This window comes from Crocodylus porosus, unplaced genomic scaffold (genome assembly GCF_001723895.1).
Source record: "Crocodylus porosus isolate Cpor-Errol unplaced genomic scaffold, CroPor_comp1, whole genome shotgun sequence".
Taxonomy (NCBI): domain Eukaryota; kingdom Metazoa; phylum Chordata; order Crocodylia; family Crocodylidae; genus Crocodylus; species Crocodylus porosus.
In genome coordinates this window covers 15,363,825-15,383,374 of record NW_017728918.1, presented here as the reverse complement: position 1 = coordinate 15,383,374, position 19,550 = coordinate 15,363,825, and positions in this window count along the sequence as shown.

The window sequence follows — 19,550 nt, the reverse complement described above, 5'->3', positions numbered from 1 at the left end:
TTTTGGCAGAACTGTACCCTTAAATCTCCTTTGGTCTTCAAGGATAAGAAGGCTTTAAAAATCTAGATAATAAGTACCCACAGAGGTACACTGCTGTACACAGCTTTATGTCTAGGTCTGTAGGAATTCAGGATTTTTTGAAATACTGGGACTTCTGGAAACAAACCCAGCAGTTTTAGTTAGGATCCAAAATTCAATTTTGGATTATTTTAAGCATTGGAAAGTTGGCAATAATTTTTTTCAGGTCAAACAAAAATCTTTTGTTTGCTCCAAAAGGAAAAATATGGATTTCATGAAAGTTTATTGTTTTCATATATCTTGAAATTTGAAGTTTTCATAATAAGAAGTAGGGCTGTGTGAAGCTTTGGTCCCTGATTCGATTTTGCGGAGATTTGGCCTGATTCAGTGGCCAAATCTCTGAATCCGAATCAAATCAAAGGACACTTTAATCTCTCTGAATCAAATCGGAAACCCTCCAAATAGAATCGGAGAGATTCAGAAAGATTCGGTGATTTGGATATAGACACAACTTTATTATTTTTGCAGGGGTGGGGGGGAGTCTTTCTTTTTTGGAGCAAACCACTGGTGACTGAAATATATCAATCACCAAATCTATATTTTGTATGTTATCTGTAGATTAGAAAACTGGAAAAAAATGGTTGGCTCTATTAAATATAAACTTGGGATAAAAATAACCACACAAAGGGGAAGTCATATGGATTTCATAAGGGAAGCGCCTAATTTAGACTTGCATGTCATTGGTTTCACATTTTTAATTCCCCTCCTGACAGGTCCCTCTCCCTTATTAATCAGCTAGACCAGGGGTTAGCAACATATGACCTGTGGGCTGGGACAAAGCAGCAGGGCTTTGCCTGTTCCCACCCTGGGGCTGAGCAGTAAGGAGCTGTTCCAGGGCCAGGGAGCTAGAAGCTCTACTGGTGCCAATGCTGCTTCTCTCCACCCCCGTTTTCTCTGCATCCTACTTCCCCAAGGCTGAGGCATGGCTGCAACTTAAAGCTGGAGGGGAGCTGTGCCAGGGCTGGGGAACTGGAAGCTGTATTCTCACTGACCCTCCTTCCATCCTCCCCCTTCCTTAAGGCTGCAGTGCAAGTGCTGCACTGGGGCCAGGTTGGGTTGGGGTGCAGGTGGGGGCAGGAGAAATGGCAGCTGCATGGAAGCAACTTCCAGCTCCCCAGCCTGGCACGGTTTTCCTCCAGCTTGAAACCAAGGACTGGGGGAGTGGAGGTGCTTGAAGAAGCAGAGGTGGCATGGGTACAGATCCTAGCTGTGTGGATCTGGTGGGGACATAGGGAAAGACACTCCCTTTACTACTTATGTGCTGCTAAAGCCACCCGCCCCATGTCAGCCCAGAGCCAGGCTCTTCCAGTCCATGGATTGAAAAAAAATTGCCAGCTCCTGATACAGATTGTGCAGAAACTGGTATTTGTTGTTTTCCAAACCGGCCTTCAACCATTTGGCTGTATATTTGCTTCTTGGAAATGTTTTGCAGGGAATTGGGTCTTTTCTAAAAAAAAGTCTGTGTTGCAGTTTTCTGATCTCTGACATGTGTTGTGTCATGCCATATTTTGTTACCTCTTGTCAGACATGGTAATATGAAATAACATGATTTGACTTCTTGTAACCAAACATAATTTGAAACATTATACATTTGGGGAAAACACATTCTTTTTCACGTCTGCTGTTGATGATTGTTTAGGATAGCAAACAGACAAGCCAACGGAGCAGTAACCAATAAAAAAACCTGCCACATGGTATCCTGGGAAACAATGGCATTTGTGGAATATGGCTCTTAGACCTCATGAAAGCTCTTAATAAATGTTGTTATCAAAGCTATCTAAAATAAAGGATACTGGTGTACAGCTGATTTTTTAAATTATGGTTTGGTAAACTTGTCTGTCTAAATTGAACTGTTTGACCAAATCTGGAACCAAATCCAAAATCAAGGTTTTTCTAAGGTTTACATAATGAAATGTAATAATGCATAATGCAATGTAATAAAGGAACCAAATAATATCAATGCTTCAAATGGTTAGTTGGTATTCTTGATATAATTAACCAACAATATCCTTTAATCCAGGAGTAGATTATTCATTTACTATACAAAGTACAGGGTTATTTATATGTGTATGGTTAGAGGTCCCTTCCTACCCTACTTCTCTAGGATTCTAGGATTCGATAGTGCATTTTTTTTTGTTATTAACAGGTAATATTTTTAAAAATTAAATAGGTTGCTTTCAGCAAGTGACTGCTTGTGTGTTAGAAGCCTATGCTTTCTCTGTAGACTTTGGGAAAATCTGAGCCAAGTGAAGGAAGAAGACACGTTATCTGCCAAAGAGAGTAATTACTAACTAGCAGTGCATGCATCAGTCATTGTAACCAGCTATAGCGATTCGGAAATGAAGATTATGTTTACACTGTATCGTGGAGATGTGATTGTAGCTTGGGTAAGACATATCTGAGCTACCTTTAACCTTGCTACCATGAGTACCAAGAGTTGTTAAGCTGTGGTCTGCACAGGTGTCACCATTCACTAAATACGCAGGGTCTTCAGTGGGTTTGAGTAGCACCACTGATGCCTCTGGCTCTGTAACAGTGCTGTTTGTACCTAAACTGGCTAGATTAAAGCTGTTTTGGGTACATTCATATGGACTGAAATTTTGCTTCCTTACTACAGCACACACATACTCCAAATATCCATGCTTATAAATGTAGGCACGTCTATGGAAGGACAGTTGCATATTCTTTATCCGTGCCTAAAACCTAGATAAATTTAGCCCAAAGTACTTAATTTAAAACCATCAAAGCAAAACATTGCAAAATGAAAGGTTAAGTGCTTGAGATAAGTCTTTTTTTTTTGGCTTACTAACATATTTCAAATATTATCAAAGACGTCTGATCTAAAGCATTATCTCTACTGTAATATCATTGTTCTGCATGTTAGGGAGGGACATGTTTTAAGCCTTACCTTTGAACTTCAACCTTGCAATTTTTCTGCTTATATGAGCAAGCCTTTTCATTTACTTTCACGTACTTTTCTGTCTAAACGTAATTAAGCATATCATAGCATAATGCAGTGTATGTGGTCAATTATAGACTACATATGATTTCAATATATAATAAGTGTATCCAACTGAATTATATCTGCAGCAGTTCTCTTTACATGCACAGGACAAATAAATACTCTATAAATGCATAGATTGCGGTATGTAGGAAAAACGTATAATATCTGAATATCATGCACCTACACAGAACAAAGCTCGGTTGGAATTTGCCTGGAAATAACAGGGGGCAAATTAAATTTTTAAGTGGAATTCAGAACAATGGTAATATTTTCTGAAAGACCATGAATTCTAGGGAGGCTGTTTCAAAGGCCACATTCTTTATGGGTCGCTATGGGCGGCTGGCTCTTGTTATAAGATGATAGCACCCTTTTGTGTACTGTGCTCTCCATTACACCTGCTGTGTCAAAAATTTTGTGACAAAGTTCTGCTCAGTCTAGCATGGATGGTTTGCCAGATGAATAGAGAACTGCATTATAAAGAAACTTGCCCCGTTTCCCAGTGTTTTCTCTAACAGTGCCTCAAGATGCAATTACATTTCCTAAGACATAAAATAACAGAATTTCAGCCAAAAATGATTAGTCAATATTTTTCCATGTGTTAAATTACTGAAACACTGAAGATAACAAAGGGAAACACCCTGTAAAATAACTCATCAAGAAAAATGTGGTTTTTTTTACTCTCCTCAATGTTTTGATTCATACATTTATAAAGGAATTTTGTTTGGTTAAAGAAATAATAAACCAAGACTCACTTTGTGCCACAAATGGTAAGAGAAAAAATAACTTGCTTTTGTTATAATTATTTTTCAGATGTACAGGTTGACAGTAGCCCCTAAAACTATTTTGTAAGTTGTCTTTGTCTATGCCAGGGGCCCGAAAACTTTTTCAAGCTGGGGTGGGTCGGGGGAGGGAGTTGAACAACTTGGCTCCAGTGGAGTCAGATAGTTTTGGCAGCACATGAGCAGTGAGAAGGTGGGGAGTGGGGCAGGGAACTACCCCTCTGCCCCCACCAGAGTCATGATTCGGGCAGTTGCACCTGCACTGCTGAGCCTCACTACCTAGCTGTGGGTTGTGAGCAGCTCCCAGGTGGTGGGGAGTTGCATCAGGTCTCGTGACCTGGAAGTTGCTGTCATGCTGCTACCACTTCTCCCTGCACCTGCCTCCCCACTCCACAACCTGGGCCTAGCAGTTTCCCTCAGGCCCTGGTCACAGCTATGAAATGGGGTTGCAGCAGAAGGGACAGGGGAGCAAGGAGAAGCAGCAGCAGCAAGGTGCAGCTTCCAGCTTCCAGCCCCTTTGCAACTCCCCTCTGGCCAGGAGCTGCACCCATACTGCAGCCTTGGGAAGGAGGCAGGGGAGAGTGGAGGGAGAAAAGTGGCACTGGCAAGGGCAAAGCTTCCTCTGACCGTGCTGCACTCCTTGCTGCTCAGCCCCAGGGAGGCGACTGGTACAGGCAAAGCCCTGAGGCTCCATGGGCTGAGTCCAGTGATTTTGCAGGATGGATTTGACACACAAGCTGTGTGTGACCAATGCCTGCTCTATGCTGCAATCAGAAGATATAACAATGTGTGGATATGTGCTTGAGCAAAATTGGCTAGTTTAGGTATTGATAACAGTATAGCCATGACCTCTCAGAGCTCAGCACAGGCTATAAAACCAGCTCAGGAGCCTGGGTCACGAGCCCAAGCTGAACTCCAGATTACCAACCTGTTATGAATGCAGGTGCTATTTAGTTTAAAGGTTGAAAAGCATCCCCCCCCCCACATTGCCCTCATTGCAATTTAGCAACTCGCCTTCAGTTTTCCCCTCACGTTTTCCCTTTGTTCAGGTTAAATAAAATCTTTGCTATGTCTGGATTATCCAGTTGAAGGCCTTGCACTCTATTTAATCTGATCTAGTCTAGATGGAGCAAGACAATTATCCACAAAGGTTCATGTTGCAGTTACTCAGAAACAGGTTTTTGGGGGCTTCTGCTTTTAGCCATACTTCTGCGGTTTAACTCAGTATTTCTATTGTTTAGTTATACCTTGATGATGGTAACATACAGTTCTGATCATTTTAATGCAGAGGATGCACACAAGATGGAGGCACTTATGCCAGTGCCTCTATTGTGTTCTTTATACCCCCCACACACATATTTCTTGGGAAGACTTTTGAACTGCCACCCCAAGATGAGGCCACTTCATGCTTATGTGGCAGGGTGATAGTAAGATACCCAGTATAAGTGTGTCTGAACCCAATTGCATGTTTTGAGGAGACAGTGGGAGTGCATTCCTCAATAGTCTGCCACATATGAAGGGAAAGTGAATGGACTGGTTTTTAAAGAAGTAAAAGATGGCAGACCAGTGCTTACACCAGTTTAAATTACAAAGGACCATAGGCTGGAATTAGTCACAGAGATGCCCACTGCAAGGTATTTTTGACTATACACACAAGTGCAGTCAAAGTGCTTAGGGACCTTTGAAGTCCAAAATGGGAGCACAAGGTGGAACCAGTTTGAAACTCCTTGTTATTTAGATAGCTAAAGGGTGAATCTACATGAGATGCACATTAAGCATCATGAAAAGACCATGAGCCCTTGCTATTGTGCAATAGAGCTGGCTACTGCACATTTAGTTAGCACCTCATAGGTACTAAACTTAATACTCAGTAGCAACGGTGCATTAATGAACATGAAGACGTGCCCAAAGTGTGCTTAAGCCTCATTCACACATTTCCTCAACCAGTTTGAGCCCTGGCTCTTGTAACTGTCACCATCATACAGGGCAAAGAGAAGGAAGTGAACCTGGTCATGCAAAAGCAAGGCTTGCTCTCAAGCCATTGGACCACCCTTCTGCAGGTAGACAAATACTTTTTTGTTCATGGAAGCAATTTGAATGAAGCCAGTGAGCCTACTTATGTAGGTAAAGATTACTAATGTGACTAAGTCTTTTCAGGACCAGGCACCTTCTTGAGCAACAAGTTGACTGGAAGGTGCTAAAAGGAAATAAAGGGCCATGTAATGGGCAATGGAAACTTTGCAAGGTTAGGGGAAAAGGAGGTATTGGACAGTTTGGCAAAAGATTCAGGCCAAAATCCAGGTTCATTCTTAGGCAGGTACATGCAAATTATGCAGCCAGGCTATTTACATAGAGTTTCAACCCTGTTTCCTACTCGGACAGTGTGTAACTGCATGTAAGTGACAAAACAGTAGCAGTAGTAGAGACCTCTTGCACCTTTTAGCAGACAGCTAGGAGTTAGGGTACTTGCCCAGGGAGTGGAAGACCCAGAGTCTAGCCCTACCTTTATGAGTCTGCTTCAGCAGGACTGGTAAGGGGACTGCTTGGCCTATATCCTTGTGGTTAAGGCACTTTGCTGGAAAGAGTGAGGTCCAGATTCAGCCTGGGTGTTTGAGTAAACTGGAGCTTGGGCAAGTGCCCTCACTGCTTGACTCCTGGGCTAAAAAAAGATAGGACCCTTCTCTTCCTCCCCTTATGTCACTTGTGGTATGTTTTCTGTGACTTACATTTCCAAGACTGATACAGATTTTTTACAACTACTTGGATGGAATGGAATTGCAATAGAGCATAAGTGGTTGGACCCAGCAAGTTTTCAAGGGGTGGGGAGTACCTAAAAATCTGGGTAAGTGACATAACATTCCACTTCTGAAACTAAAGTGAGCTGTATAAGTGCTACTTATTGGCAAAAGGGGTAGTTGATCCAGGCCTTGATTTTAAAGAGTTGGCAATCACTACCAATGTCTACTTCTCTATTTTAACAGCTGCCTTCTAGGATTGGAGAAATTCAAGAACAAAAGTATGGTCTAAGAAAAGGTGTAGGATTGTGGTATCCAGATAGCTGATCTAAACTTTTTTTTTAAGCACCTACACCTTTCTGATGTCAAACACTAAGTGAATGGGTGACTCTTGTAATAGAAAAATTTGTATGGCTGAGTATCACTTCGGGGCACTGACAGACATGCAGGCCCCTGCTCTAATTCATGGCACTTTACATAAAGCGCTATGAGGTAGACTGCCCCCCCACGCCTCCAAACCAACAGACATTTGCCTGTTGGGTTGTGGGAGGATCAAGCCTGCCTGCAGAAGCCAAGAAGCCTGCCTGAAGCTGAGCAGCCACCCCTCTCCCTGAACCCCAATCTCCCTCCTGGCTCTGGGGTTGTCAGCTGGAAGGTTGGGTGGGGACGTGGGGGGATGGGAAGTGAGCTGCCAGCTGGGGTTTGCCTTAGAGATTATTGAGGAAAATAGTTCTGTGGGATAGTTCAAAAAGAAAAGACAAAACTTCCAAGAGACCAATGACTAAACCATTGAAGCTCCTGTTGTGTAGAATAGATACATTTGGATTTACAAAGCTAATGTGTTAAATCAGCTAAAAAGACCTTGGGGCACAAATAGTCTAGATAGCACTTGAGAGAGCAATGCTGAAAAAGATTGAAAAATTGGCATGAGGTCACAGAGGAGAAGTCTTTATAGAAAGGGTTTGTCCCTTTCCCATCTGGAATACCATATTCAGGTCTGGAAACAGTCCTGGCAAGAAGACATTGACAATGGAGGAAAGCAGCAAAAGTAACCAGGAGACTGAAGGAACTGATTTATGAGGAAAGATGATTACCATGTTGTTTCTCTCTCCTTCTCTCAGTGGTTTTGACTAGAAATTCCATTCAGGACCCAAAAAACCTTTCCCAACAAATGTTTCATTGAAATTTGTATGTTCCCATGAAAAGTGTCAGTTTCAATGACTGGCATTTATCTGACGAAAACACATTTTTCACTGAAAATTTCGCAACCATCTCTAATGAGCACATGGGCCCTACTGGTTTATATTTATGAACTGAGTGGACTATAAGATCAGAAAATGTTATACACATTGGAATCCATGCTAGTTATAGTAGTTAGAATAACAGTCATAGGGACTATCAGTCCATCTCTCCAGGTACTGGCTATCCAAAGCTATGACTAGGGGAAATTTCTTCTGCCAAACCCTGTTGTATAATTAGGTGCACTATGTGCAGAGGGAAGGGGGAAGGGTATTGTACATTACTATCTATAAGGTATATAATATTCTTTTGCATAACATGACTATTGACTATGCAAAGGTGAATTACATCCTTCTGTTAACCATGGGATTAAGAGTTCTCCACTATTATCCCAGGTGAGGTCTGAGATAAAGAAAACCCGGAGGGTCAGAGCCTGATGCTCTATTTCATGTCAAGAAGAACCACATTGCTCGGGAGGAGTGAAGTACTGTTCTGCATGAGTAATGGCATCAGACTCTATCCCTGAATGAAGAATTCAGTTGTTCTTATCAATGAATTCACTTCCAAGAATGTTTACTGGGGAAGTACGGTCAGCTGTTTGCTATACAAGGTGATGGGTTATAATTTAGCAAAGGAAATCCTTGACATTTTTGTGTGCTTTTTGTTTGCTTTCTTTAGATAAAATTCTTTGAGCGTAGCCAAACAGCCTGTGCTTATTTTATACAATTTTTTTGTTTTATTAAAGGGTTACAATCCAAGTCCTGCAAAGCAACAATTAGAGAACTTTGCTTTTTATTGTTGCATTTAAGTGCTCATGGAGTGGTGGCTGGTCTAAAGCAAAGTAGAAGCAGATGATATATGTTTAATTTCTTTTAAATCTGTCATCCAGCATCACTCCTGTTCCAACAATGGGTCTGCTGACTTTCTGCATTGTTTTTAAATTAGCTGAAAAAATATTACTTTTGAAGGGTGAAAGCATAAAGAATTACATGCAACCTGATCAGCTTTGCTATATCCTTTCATGTACTTCTGCTCACTAGTAGTCCTAAATCATAAATTTGGAGGGACCAGCCTTTTGGAGTGGATCAGGATTTTGTAGTGCACATGCTAAATTAATCTGGAGGGTTCTCTTTCTTTTGTCTCTTTGGTTTGACTCTGTTGCAAGTGATGCCTCTAGTGACCTCCACTGGTAGCTATCGGACAGCTGTGGTGCTGTGAAACTGCTCATAACCCACCCGTGCTAATCCTATTGTGCCAAGTCATTGATTTAGTACTGTACTGGATGTCAGCTCAAATGTAAGGTCAAAATAATGTAATCCTTCCAGTTTCTCCCCCTTTCCCAGAGGAATGATTCCCTACTCCCCCAGCTTTCCATGGTGGTAAATAAATTCAAGAGATGAAAACCTGCTAGCAATTTTTTTGGCTATGCTTACCAATTAGCAACACAGAAAAGTCAAACCACAGTTTCCTAGGTGTAGTGGGAATTTATAGGGAATGAGTGCTACTAGGAACATGAGCTTGTATGTTACTCATTATATGTTTTTTTTAAGTGCAATAAATTAAGCCTTAATGATCAAGAGTGCAGGAACAGGGATAAGAGATCAACTGGGAGGAGCTGAGGACCCTTAGCTATACATGTTGCACCATTAACTCTTTCCAATCACAATCCCCAGTCACTGCCCATGGGCATTGCTGTATCACAAGCATATGAAGATAAACTGTTAAATGCCCCACTAACAACATGGACTTTTCCTGCCTCTTTCTAAATGCCAGGATGTGGAAGACATTGCATATGAGGTCAGAGGGGGTGGAGCTATCTGTTGGGTCTCTGTGAATTTTCATGGCTTTGTCTAGTTTCTGGGCTTCCTCTGAAGAATGCACATTACTTTGTGGATGAATTAAATGTGTGGGAGCCAGGACTGCTATGTTAAGACCCCTTCCATTTGAGACCATGTGAGCCACAGCTTCTCTGGAGCATCATTACTGGAAGTACAGGATGGGAGTGGTTTGTTGGAATCCAGAAAAAAACATTTTCACTCCAGCCTTTTGGCTCCAAATATACTGACTTGTTCTATCTCCCTCCAAAACTGAAGCCACTCTTGCCCAGGAAACTCATACCCCACTGTGCACACGGGTCAACAGAGAATACAATCTATTTTAGTAGTGATCAGAAAGAGTGAGCCCTGTGTTCTGGGCTTGATGCTAATGGCTAAACAGAGCACATTGTTACTGTCTTGTTATTTCTGAAACTCTTGCCTTTCCCATTTGTGGGAAATGCTGACCCGCTAACCTGGTGAAGGTAGCAGTAGGCTGGGCGGCACATGTGAAACACAGGGACTGTCCTAGGTACCATCACAAAATAATATTGCTCCTTCACAATCCATATTAGTGGAACCTGCTCCCATGGGCTTTGCCAAGATCATAAGCTCTAAGGTCTCTTGGGCTTTCCCAGCTTAAAGCCTGGGAAATAGCAAACAAGATTACTACTGGGAAGCCTGCAGTAACCAGACTTCATTTGAAGGTCATTGCTTCAAATGATAGTCAAGAATGGCAAGAAGTTTCCTGGGAGTGATGTGTCTTAGAGAAGGTTTGGGCTTAATTCAAGTCCCACTGAAGTCAGTAGGAAGACTCCAGTTGACTTTGATGGGCTTCAGTACAGGCTCTTTGTGTTTTCACTTCAGAATTATTGCAGAATAGTCTCAGCATTTGGATAACTCAAACGTGTGCTCCTGCTCCATATACTCAAAGGGCACTCTTTGGGAAAGAGGGTGGCTACAATGTAGGGGCACTTTCATGAGCTCATAGTTCCAGTAGGCAAATGGCAGGAGGTGCAGATACATGAAATGACTTGTCCAAGGGGCAGCAAAGAGATTGAAACCCAGCTTTACTCAATCTGGGGGTTCCTCTTTGCTATGCCACATTGTCCTTCAGTTTGGAGGCCATTATTTTCCATTGTGCATATGCTATGCATCTGTTAACATCATTTTAAAATTAATATCTTAAAAAACACTCCAGAAAATTACTTGGTTGGTTACACCTCCATTTTAAATAGAACCTATAAATTGTCTCTGAATAGAACAGGAAAAAAACTCGACATCGTTTTCAGCCTATGGTGTGCACACAAAGTAGGCTGTCAGGTTTGTGAAGACACATACACTATGTACATCACAAGGATAAGAATGATCATTTTTCTCTGAACCTTAAATAGGATTTAGATTGGAAGTTAGAATGTCAAAGGAGAGAGATCTGCGTGTGCCTTCTCCTTATGGAAAGTTCAGTGCTTGGGAGTTCTTAATCAAGATTGTCAGACATTTCCTGCTCATTTTCAGCCACCAACGGCAGGCGTAGGTGACTCCCTCCTTGCTGTTGAGGGGCGGACAGAGCAGTACTGTGTGATCTGCTGCCCGCTGAGCCACCTGCAAGTCGTTTCGCTCCAGCTGTGGTAGACCTCATGCAGAAACACAGCTTAAAAAAATCTGGCTTCCAGCCAACAACACTGTTAGGGGTTTTTAGCTTAATTCTTTCACTGACCTCCTCCTGAGGAGCATAATTCATTAAGTACAGTATCATAAAGGCCATGGCGATTAGAAACAGAAGACACTGTGCCACCAGTGAAGCCAGTAAAGCAGTGCTTGGCAGTAATGTGTACATAAAAAGTGCATGTTAGCTTGTTCTGATATTAGGGAGGCATATCTCCAGTGTGGCTTGCTTGTGATCTACAGGTATATGTTTAAATAAACAATGTTTAGGCTGTGCTACTGTAAATCCTTGTGTAAGCGCACAGTAGGTTTTCCTACACTGTTGCACTCCATGCAAGCATTCCCAGAGAGGATATGAGGGGCACAAATAAAGCACTTCACAGAGGCCTCCACAGTGATTGAAGACATCAAGGCTCCTACTTGTCTAAAAATCACTGTGAAAGAAAAAAAGGTGTGCGGGAGAGAGAGAGCATGCATGCACTATGGGGTTACGTATATTTGAAGGTAGTTTTAGAAGTTGTAAAGTTCTGATCTAGCAAAGCCCTTTTTAAAATGTAAGTATAGAAGCAATCCCATTATACTGATAAGTGGATTTTTCAACCATGCTTAAAAGATCTGCCCCCCTAAATTCCCTTGGAAGTCAATGGGACTTAGCATCCTAAATCACTTTGACGCAGTTCACCCTATATTCTCACTTTAAACTTTTTACCATCTTGTACCATCTACACTTTTCCCAGAGCCTGACAAAGGGACTTTGATCCCGAAAGCTTGCAGAAAAGGACAATTTTCTTGCCATTTTCCAGTTGGTCTAATAAAAGGTATTTTGAAACTAAGAGTTCTAGTTTTTTGTATGGATAAACTGCATTACTCATGAGAAGTTGATTTGAGAGTCACTTTAGTTTCACGCTGTATCATGAAACAGTCCTCATCTGATTTAGGGTTATGGCTGATACAACTGAGGGTTTTCCTAGAATGTTGCATGGCAGATGGAAAGAGAAGTTAAATGTAGTTTTGACACCAAAGACTCTGGTTGGTTCGTGTACTTGGTTAGCGCCTGAAAATGAAAGGCTTCTGCAAATAGCTTTGTGATCAAGAAATCTTACTATCCAGTTAAGAATGATAAAAGTAGCATCAGATCATACACATTCTTAGGCTTTGGTTTCTTTAGGTTAGATTTATAGCCAAATAGTTCACTGAAAGTAGAAATCATGTTCTCCTTCAAAGACAGAAGACAAGTATAGAAACTTATCTAAAATGGCAGCCCCTCAAGCTGTTTACAGACATTCAAATCATCTGGGAGACTTCTCCCGGGTTTGTTCTCTTGTTACAAAAAACTTAATCAGACAGCCCTGAACAGGCATTCCTGTCCCTAGAAGCACCCTAGAAGCACAGAGAGCTTGCAGTGCTGAGGCTGTGCAGCCAGGGGAACCCTGTGCATACACCTCAGCATGCTCTGCAGGCTTCCTTATACTGCCTGGAGACTGAACAGCATGCAGTGCAGAGTGCAATCCTGATTGGCTGATCCAGACTGCTCAGGATCAGCCCATGTTTCTCCACAGCACATTGTGGGATTAGGAGGACTCTCTGGTTGATTGGAGTGGTAGAGTCAAGCCTGAGCCCCGAGGAAAGGAGCAAAGCATCCTGGGATGCTGGAGGATGGCATGTGGCATCTCTCAGAAGGGAAAATATACATACATTCATTTTCCTAAGAGAAACTCTCCTGGGAGGGATTTAACTCTTGGTTTTTCCCAAGTTATTTTTTATCCCAGAGCAGCTGTTTTTGCTTTGGAAGAAAAATCCTGAGCATCTGTATGTTCATGGTTTCTACTGGGAGAGTTGCAAATCTTCCAGTAGAAACAGAATGTCTCTATGTGCCTGAGTCTCCAATAAATATGACAAAAAGAACATGAAATGCTACCTGTGCAGTCATTACTTCTCTTTAGTGGAGAAGAACTGAATTAAACCTACAAGTATAACTGATAGATGATATAGCTTCTGGATCATGGCGTTTTCTTTTCTTATCTGTTTTTCTTTGTTGTCTTCTAACTGCTGCTGCTTTGTTGAATTCTTTATAAAGGATTTATTTTTTCTTCCACCTTAAGTACTCTTCTCCTATTCTAGATCTTACTTCATCTATTCATCCTTGCCCCTACAATCATTGGGCAGACAAAAAATTAAAATTTGATACTTTCGTTTAATGTATTTTCCATCTTTTTGGATTCCTTTTCATTTGTGCCACTCAAAAAATCTTTAAGATGATCAAAATATATGAAATAGAATTTGTGTTTTACATCTTACCTATTGCTTGATGGTAGATATTTACTTTCAATTTCAATAGAAAGAGAACAAGTGATCCAAGCGCTACAATGCAGAGGTCAATATAGAGACAAAATAATTCAGCTTGCATAACTGACATAATGCATACACCTTAATAAATAGCGATGATGAAGCAAGGCAATTCATTACAGCATTCCATATTTTTATTTTTTAAAATAATATAAAAATGATGTTCCTTTCATTTTGCAAAGCTCAGACACTCAGATGCAAACAATAATGGGGAAGAATGAAAATCCTGATTTAAAATGAGCTGCCATCAAAAGCTCAGCGTTAGAAACTCTAATGCAACATTATGGTAAACTCACTTTAGTTTCAGCTCTGTTAACAATGTTGGTTGTTGCTTTACTGAGTTGGGTTTTAATATGTCTCTTCAAGTTTTATGGGACATATAACTTTGAGTGGTGAGGAGAATATGAGGTTTGTTGTATCAAGTACTGTAGTAAACACCATGGTGTCAATTTACTTGCCTTCCCTTTGTTCTGATACTCAGTGATTCTTCATGTGGAAAGTATATGTTGCCTCCATTTGGAACCTGGAGCCTACTTGAAGAACAGTTCATTTTTTACCTGGGCTGAAAATATATTTTTAATGTATAACATAAAACTTTCATAATATACCGCAGCCAGCCTTTCTGGATATGGTTTCCTGACCGTTAAATGGCCATACATACATTCCTTTGAAAACTGTTTCAGATACAGGACCTGCTTGCTTGCTTTATTGGCAACTGTATTAACATTACAGAGAAATCAATCACCTTTGGCAATTGAAACACAGTTTCTCCTCATTATTGAGGTATATCCCTGTACAGCTTGCTAAAGGGCTAGATCATACCTTATACATCATTAGGAGTGGAGTGCAGAGAAGCTGCATTTTAATCGGCGTTTCTTGGACTCTGACAGAATTACTTCTAAGGGCTCTTAAGCTGTGTACAAAGTCCAAATAATTACAGCACCCTGGAAGAAGATTCAACACATCCTTCTTTCTTCTCTTGCTAGCTGTCTTGGGTAAGGTAGGTGGGACATAGACACATGGATTTGCTTTGATGCCACCAAAGTTCAGTCACTCCTGGGGGTGGCCAGGCTAAGAAAGAGGAGTCCACTTCTCCCAAACCACTTTTCCAAATTGATTTCTGGCTAAGCCAGGCATGGTGATTCAAGTGGTAATGGATCAGCTAGAGTTGATAGTTAGGGCAGGTCACTTTGGGCTCAATGGGCTGTCTACACGTGCATTTATACCAGCTTAAGTTTGTTGCTCAGTAAGTCACTGTGCAGTAAGCAGGAATAGGCTGGTGTCTACACATGCAGGCATTAAAGGGCATTCATGCAGTGTGGGGATTGACTTGGGACTAAAGTTAATTCCAAATCAGTCCACATATGCAGTGTTACTGCACAGTAAGGCATCTGCATGCGTATTACTGCACAGTAACTAATTGGGCGTAAGTTCGATACCTGCATGATGCTTTAGATGCCTTACTGTGCAGTAACACTGTGTATGTGGACTGATTTGTGACTAACTTTAATGACTGCACATGTAGACACCAGCTATTCCCACTTACTGCACAGTAATTTACTGTGCAGAAAATTTAAGCGGTGTAAATGCATGTGTAGATGCACCCACTGAGCCCTATGTGACCAGTCCTAACTATCAACTCTCGCTGATCCATTACCTCTTGAATCTCTGTGCCTGGCTTAGACAGAAATCAATTTGTGAGAAGTGGACTGCTCCTTTCTTAGTCCCTCAGGAGTGACTGAACTTGGTGACTGTCGGGTGGTCACTGCGTATGGGAGCGTGCACTTACATTCGGTTGACATTCACCTGTCTGCTCCAGGGGCACCACAAACCCCGGTCAGTCTGGGTGGGGCTCTCACTCTCTCTTTCTTCCTTCCTGCCCCGACTTTGATGTTTTAATTTTTTTACAAGTTGTTAATGAAAGGGAGGGGTAGTGACTACCCTGCCTCCACCACTACTGACTGTTGGTTCCCGCCCCGAGCTCCGTGTCAATAAAAAAATAAAACGGATGGAAAAACAAAATGACCTGATGAAAAGGTTCTTTTCTTTTTTTCTCCCTTTTTTTTTATTATGATGCCCTTCGAATTTCTTCTTCTGGGACTGAGTCCTAGATGACCCCTTGGCTTAATTTGTTGCCTCTCTGGCATTGACTCTTCCACACCTGCAGGCGAACAGGGAGTCCCTTTTTTTTCTCCTTGCTGATTGCAGTCACGCCCGGCTTAATTGGCAGCCCATGGCTGATAATAAGTCAATATAAACAAATGAAAAAAAGAGGTAAGATGTGGGAGAGTGTTGCTTTCTTCCCTCTCTCTCTCTACCGGGTGGTAGCTTCTTTCCTCCCCAGATGTCTGACCCATGACGCCACCGGCGAATGGGGTTTTGTTTTTTCTTTACAGTCTCTCCTTCCTCCTTTTCTTTTTATTGTGGCTGTGCCCCGCTTAACTGGTGGCCCATGGTGAATAACCAGCACTTCCAAAAACAAATAAGCAAGCGGCTTGGGAGCATCTGCCTCTTTTATCTTGCTCTCTTTTCTCTCCTATTTCTTTTCTTCTTCTTCTCCTTCCTATCTTCTTTCGCTCTATTTGCTTGGGCTCCCTCGAGCCTCTGAGACATATTCGGGCTCTTACCCTGTTCCTGGGGTGTCAGTCTCGGGTCAAGCCTTCCCAGCCTCCATCCTGTCCGCGGTTTTCCATCTTCCGTTTCCCCAGTGTCCCAGTTCTGCCCGTGGCCCCCAGATATTGTCCCGGCTGAGGATCCCCACCAATCTGCCTCACCTGCCAAGGCGATAAACCTGAGCTGGGGTGAACCGGGAGCTCCCACCATGCCCATGGTTGAGGGAACACCGAAGCAAGTACTTGACAAGCTAGCAAATAATCTGAAAACTTTTGGTCAATTGCTTTCCCTATATTTTCCATGAGTCTTCATAGCCTTCTCCTCCAGCACCATCTATTGACTTAATAGCTGATTTGTTTTCTCCCAGAAGAGATTGTTATGGTGGACAAGCTGATGCTCATTTGAAGAGCTGGGCTTATCATTTTTTCCTGAGACAGAAAGGGCATAACACAGCCACAGGTAAAATGATAAGAACTAGTTTTCCCTTTCTCTCACAAGCATCATTCTATGAAAACTTTGGTATTTCCCTTGACTGTGGTTGTTATTATAGGTCCTGGTAATGAAAAAGGTGGTAGTACTGGTCCTGTCCTTTGAGGGCTTAGAAAACTAAGGCCAGGGCCTTGAATATTACCTGGAACTATGCCAGAAGCCACTGTGACATCGGGAACATCTGAATGCTTTGCTCAGGGCAACCTATGCTACTCAAACATATTTACCTGAATTTTTCTAAATACAACTCTGCAAATGTTATCATCAGGATATTGGGAAACAGCAGACTTATTCCTATACATAGAATTGACACATCCTTATCATAACCTTGTTTTCGAATGATATCATATTTAAATGAGTGCTAAAAGTCACTGATTTGTTGTTCATTAGCAGAGTAGCAACATGGTAATACAGGCTTAATCAAAGATTAATTCACAATTAAACAGATTTACAAATAATCAGAATACAAGAGCGGAACACACTAAAAGAGAATAAGGGATACAGATAGCACTGAGAGAAGTATATAGAAATCCATCCTCTGTACTCTTCTTCTTTGTCAATATTTTTCTTATCATTGCCTGACTATGTTACGGACTGCACGTAGCAGAGTGATCACTGTGGAGAAAAATTCTCGCTCTATTGAAAGGAACAGAGGTTGGCCACTGACTTCAATGGAGACAGCATGTACTGGTTTGTCTGTTGGCAGAATGTGGTGCCTCCGTGATTGAGAGTGCTTCCTGCAAGGAGAAGAGCAGGCCAATTGGGAAAAACATTTAGTCTTACTCATGATAACAGGGTTAATCCATCATCACCTCACCAGGATCACTTGATAAGTCATTTCCTAGGGTAACAATACAAAGTACATGCTGTATGTTAGTATAGACAAGCAATGAACTGGCTGGGAATTTTTTCATTCCTTCAGTATGATGCTATACAGGGGACTGGTTAAACTGAAGTAAGCGTATATGCTTTTTTAGGCAGTCTGAAATAAGCATGTCCACCATTTCATTACTATAAGTGTCTGAGTTAGTGTCTTCATTAAAATGATAAGTCTTTCTAAAAGCTGTGAATGGCAAGTGACCTTATAATGTAACATGGTCCTGCTTAGTCTGCAGGAAAGTATTAAATGTCAGGACTTATGATTGTAAGGATTTGATATTTATGAAGGTCAGTTCAAGTGTGAGTAATAAAACATAGTATTACATTTAAAGTAAGATCTGTGTTCATAGAAACCTTTTAAAAACACACAGCTGCCACTGCTGAAATTGTGCAATGATAGATGATGATTTTCTTAGACTTAACACATATTGTGAGCTTGCAACCCATGTACGGTTTGTATTAAAAGCTGACACCATATTTTAATTTAAACAGAGTTTAGATTATTAAAGTTGGCAAGTATCCAGAAATATATCAATGTTAAAAAATGTCCATTTGTTTGACTTTTACACTCCTTTGTTTTTATTGGTAAAATACATATTTTTTGTAAAAACCCACCTGAATTGTTGTGCCTAATGCATTTAATATTGCTCATTCAAAAAGTGACAGAATTTTTCTTTATTTAAATTCTTGGCTTTGCAAGCCAAGCTATTTTAAAGTTCTCCAAATTAATAAAGGAAAAATGTTGCTTGACAGTCAAAGCTCTTCAATGTTCAGTTTATTCAGATTAAGCAGTTCATAGTTTAATATGGTAGAAATCAAGGGCTTTCCAGGTGGAAGTAACATCCCTTTTCAGAAATCCTTGAGGAAGTCATATTCTCCAGGAATGCATACCTCTCTGCAAAACTGTATGTGGAACTAGCCCTATGAGTCTAACGCTGCAGGAGATGAACAGGACTGCAGAAGTCCTGGGAACAAAGGACTTGGGCAGAGGGGTGAGGAATAGCTTATTACTCATCCAATAACCAGAAAAAAATCGCTCACAAAAACCTTGTTAACTTACAAACCAAACTTTGTTAACTTAGCGAAGGCCACTCAAGTACACGTTCCATCAATGCTATCACTAATCATTTGGGAAATCACTGGAACAATTTTACACACATATAGCAAAGTAGAGAGAGGAAAAGCAGGGTTTGCAGTGGAAATAAAGAACAAAGAACAATTAATTCCCTGTTTGTAGGAAGGAATAAAGTTGAAATTAGATTTCTGGAAAATGAAACGATACATGGGTAGAATTTTTTGTGTCAAGGAATTGAATATGTTTCCGAGGTAGGGGATTATACATCCTTAATGCCTCAAGTATATTCATTTTTGTGGCTAATGGGTGGGTGCTTCCACTTGTATTGGAAGTGAATATAGTGACATGAGGGCCAGGAGTGCAGATGTGTATTGTTATGTATGGTTGTGAAGATAATGGAGTGGGGTTGTTTTGCATGCTGCTGTCTCATTAAAAAGCAATTTCACAGATTTTTAATGACTGCATCGATGGGAAACATTATTGAGCAACTTAACTGTAAGTTAGGAAAGCTTTGTATTTATGTGCATCCATAATGGGACTTTAAATTAAGCCAGCTTTTTTAACAGATTGGGGTTAAGGGCACAGTTGTTTTTAAATATGTTTGCTTTTTATATTTTATAGGATTAAAATGGATTACAGCAAAAACTTTGGTCAGTCTAGTCCTCCAGCTGCTGCTCCATTCGATTTGACTGCAGATGAATATAACGATGAGGTGAAGTACTAGCTCTGATGTATGGGAACTAAATGAAGCATTTCCCTCTGCGAGGACCATGTGTTGTCTTTCATAGGAAAGTATACATGGTTTTTTCCTTTTGATCTTCATACAATATTTTC